Below are 4,682 nucleotides of genomic sequence, written 5' to 3'. Positions count from 1 at the left end.
TACTGTGACTTGGGTGAATCATTACATGCCGAATATTAAAGTGCATATCACGGGTCAATTCAGGTGCAAAATCAATGTAATTCTTATTTTATATTAAACTTTGGTCAAATATCCGTCACATTTTGTGCAATTTTTTGACCTTGCGCAATACCAGAAAAATTCAGTTGAAATCAAGGCATTTGAGGCGAATTGGTATTTGGATTTCCTGAGAAACATTGATTTTCGTGACGTCATGTGCGGGCAGGGCCGCTGGAGAACAGGGGGTGCTGTAATCTATAATATTCTGATGTAAGTCAAAAATGTCATCTGTATTCCCTAGGCTATATAACCAATCCAAAGCCATATCTAAAACATGCATTAATGCCCATAGACTTGCTTAATAATATATCTCTGTTTGGCAACATAAAGAATCACCAGTAAATAAAATTACTGTCAAAAGCACAATGTCAGCCTTGGAGGAAATAATTGTGTAGCCATTGAGGCCAATTCAAGAAAATTAAGATGCAGTTACACACATCACCAACTTATTCTTGTTTGCTGTACCAAGACACAGGCCTCATTGACTACATGTATCAGTGCCAAGCTTTTTGAAGCTAGTTAGTATGCTGAAAGTCACACCAATGGACCACCGTTCACTTCAGTAATCATCCAATAAATAAATGGATATCTTGATATTCAACATTTTATTGACATATACAACTTCAAATTGCCAATTTAAAATTTACTGCAAGAACTTGTCTCTGACAATAATGAAATAATCTTAAAAAAAAAAAAAACAGCTCTCCATATCGTGCACGCACAAAGCACAAAAAATAAGATTATAAAAATTCCTTTCCAAAAGACTCTCCATCCCAACCAAGTTAGTAGGCTATTAAACTGTTAACGCAAACATGAACAGAAATGTGCGGACGGACCATAACAGCTGCTATCAGTGCCTGGTGTCCAAAGGTCGAGGTGCGCTCCGGGTTTGTGGAGATAAAGTCTCTCATGAGGGAACGAATGTCCAAAGAGTTCAGAATTGCAGTGTGGGCATGCATCAAAGAAAGGTGTGTGAGTCTTTTCTGGGTCATGGTGCTGCGTATCCATGTTTTCAAAAGACGCAAGGCGGAGAAAGTGCGCTCAGATGATGCCACGGAGATGGGTAGGCACAGGCATAACTCTATCAGTTTTTCTGCCTCTGAAAACATGGCTCTTGTTTGGGGTTGGAGCTCGGTCAAACACGACGCCACATTTTGGACTGTGACACCCTTAGACCCTTTGTCTTTTGTGACATGGCAGAGATGGTTTGCGATGCTTGGCCCAAGCATTTTGAGCTGGAGTTCAAGGCGCTCTGTGTCAACCTCCTGTGGGAGTTGAAGTTCCTCCAGATTGACGCGCATTCCCTCCGCCGCTTTGATAACAGCTCTCTCCCGTTTCGCTGCAAGTTCCATACTGCCCTGATCAAATCGTCGTTCCAGCTCTGTCAATATGACATCAACAGCCTCAAAAAAGCTACGACGCCAATCCACCAGTGCACAACTGGCCACGGCCTCTGGGTTGGTAGTTTGGCGAAGACGAGCTGGGGTTTTGCTGACTCTCACGGTGGTGTCTGGCATTTTCAGGGCGTTTTGTGATGCTCGGGTTTCAACCTTGCCAATCAGCTCATCCACAACGGTGTCATCCTGGAGTGTGGCGATTTGCTCTCTCAGCACCTGTATGCATTCCAATGCACCTTGTGCAGTTGCTGTGGCGCTCTGTAGGCTTGTGGCAACTGCTTCGCAGGGCTCGAACAAGGCATGACAGCAAAGAAGACCGAAGTATGTTCTCCCTTTTAAAGCCTGTTTGTAGAGTCCCCCAATTTTTGCTCTGCTGTCTCCCCTGACACTCTTGTCATCCTGCAACTCGTGTAGTGTAGACAGCAGAGAAGGGTAAGCTGCAGTGACGCGTTTGATGGCCATGTCACGAATGCACCACCGTGTGGGGCAAAGGCCCAAAATATTGATAGCAACCTCATCGCAGCCAAAAAACGTCTGGTAGAGATCTTTTCGTTTTGATGACTCTCTGATTACCGCTGAGACGCCCTGAACAAAGTTCAAGGTGTCGGCCGCAAGGCTAACTTCACGCGCAGCTTCTTGAAGAATTAAATCCAGAGAATGGTTGGCACAATGTACATAAAGTGACTGTGGGTTCACCTCCTTCAGCCGAGCTTGCACGCCTGAAAAACGCCCAGACATATTGGCAGCTCTATCAAAACAAAATCCTGTAATCCATTCCACAGGGAGGCTCAGTCGTAAGAAAATGTCCTTAATGCAATTGAACAGAGTTTCTCCTGTGCTGTCTGGGGCGTTGTAAAACCCCAAAAATGCTGTGTGGGGCACAAGGCTGCTGTCAACATACTTGAGACTGCAAGAGAACTGCTCTGTGTTACTGATGTCGGTCGTGCCATCAGCTGTCAGACCATAAAATCGACAGTGAGCTGAGCGGGCAACAATTTCATTTTGGATGGCATGGGCGAACTTTTGAATGATTTCATTTTGGATTGTGGCTGACATCCAGTTTTTTCTCCCTTCAATCCATTTTCGTTCTTCGGGGAGGTCATAGGTACGCTCCAGCATTAATTCATAAAGTACAGTGGTGCTTGAAAGTTTGTGAACCCTTTAGAATTTTCTATATTTCTGCATAAATATGACCCAAAACATCATCAGATTTTCACACAAGTCCTAAAAGTAGATAAAGAGAACCCAGTTAAACAAATGAGACAAAAATATTATACTTGGTCATTTATTTATTGAGGAAAATGATCCAATATTACATATCTGTGAGTGGCAAAAGTATGTGAACCTCTAGGATTAACAGTTAATTTGAAGGTGAAATTAGAGTCCGGTGTTTTCAATCAATGGGATGACAATCAGGTGTGAGTGGGCACCCTGTTTTATTTAAAGAACAGGGATCTATCAAAGTCTGATCTTCACAACACATGTTTGTGGAAGTGTATCATGGCATGAACAAAGGAGATTTCTGAGGACCTCAGAAAAAGCGTTGTTGATGCTCATCAGGCTGGAAAAGGTTACAAAACCATCTCTAAAGCGTTTGGACTCCACCAATCCACAGTCAGACAGATTGTGTACAAATGGAGGAAATTCAAGACCATTGTTACCCTCCCCAGGAGTGGTCGACCAACAAAGATCACTCCAAGAGCAAAGCGTGTAATAGTTGGCGAGGTCACAAAGGACCCCAGGGTAACTTCTAAGCAACTGAAGGTCTCTCTCACATTGGCTAATGTTAATGTTCATGAGTCCACCATCAGGAGAACACTGAACAACAATGGTGTGCATGGCAGGGTTCCAAGGAGAAAGCCACTGCTCTCCAAAAAACTTGCTGCTTGTCTGCAGTTTGCTAACGATCACATGGACAAGCCAGAAGGCTATTGGAAAAAATGTTTTGTGGATGGCTGAGCCCAAAATAGAACAATTTGGTTTAAATGAGAAGCGTTAAGTTTGGAGAAAGGAAAACACTGCATTCCAGCATAACAACCTTATGCCATCTGTGAAACATGGTGGTGGTAGTATCATGGTTTGGGCTTGTTTTGCTGCATCTGGGCCAGGACAGCTTGCCATCATTGATGGAGCAATGAATTCTGAATTATACCAGGGAATTCTAAAGGAAAATGTCAGGACATCTGTCCATGAACTGAATTTCAAGAGAAGGTGGGTCATGCAGCGAGACAACGACCCTAAGCACACAAGTCGTTCTACCAAAGAATGGTTAAAGAAGAATAAAGTTAATGTTTTGGAATGGCCAAGTCAAAGTCCTGACCTTAATCCAATCAAAATGTTGTGGAAGTACCTGAAGTGAGCAGTTCATGTGAGGAAACCCACCAACATCCCAGAGTTGAAGCTGTTCTGTACGGAGGAATGGGCTAAAATTCCTCCAAGCCGGTGTGCAGGACTGATCAACAGTTACTGGAAACATTTAGTTGCAGTTATTGCTGCACAAGGGGGTCACACCAGATACTGAAAGCAAAGGTTCACATACTTTTGCCACTCACAGATATGTAATATTGGATCATTTTCCTCAATAAATAAATGACCAAGTATAATATTTTTGTCTCATTTGTTTAACTGGGTTCTCTTTATCTACTTTTAGAACTTGTGTGAAAATCTGAGGATGTTTTATGCCATATTTTTGCAGAAATATAGAAAATTCTAAAGGGTTCACAAACTTTTAAGCACCACTGTATTCCTTCTCGTGTTGTGTCGCCTCTGAAGGCAATGTCTTTACTGCCCAGGAATCGAATGGTCCTGAAGAGAAGCTCCAAGCAGTGTCTCGCTGTGAGCTGCATTTTGGCACACGCATGGGATAACCGAGCATCTATTGGGACATCCTGCAAAGCAGCCAACTTTTGAACGCATTCGCGGTGAAAGTCGGCTCTCTCATGCTCGTTAAATTTTTCTGCGGCCCTGCGTCAGTTTGTAAATCCAGTGTTGATAAAGGGTTTATCTTTTTTAATTTTGTCTCTTTGTGCGAGTTTTTTTTCGACCGCTTTCAAGCACACAAAGCAGAAAATTACATTCTTGTCCTCAACATAATGCAGCCACTGCCATCTCGTAAACCAAGTCGGTTTCACAGAACGGGAAAAACTTTCATTTCCACAACGCCGTGAGGGGAATTTAAACTCTGATGTTGGCTGTGAGGGTTTATCT

This window comes from Neoarius graeffei, chromosome 17, assembly GCF_027579695.1.
Source record: "Neoarius graeffei isolate fNeoGra1 chromosome 17, fNeoGra1.pri, whole genome shotgun sequence".
NCBI lineage: Eukaryota > Metazoa > Chordata > Actinopteri > Siluriformes > Ariidae > Neoarius > Neoarius graeffei.
The sequence above is the reverse complement of the archived record's forward strand: the minus strand, read 5'-3'. Positions refer to the sequence as shown.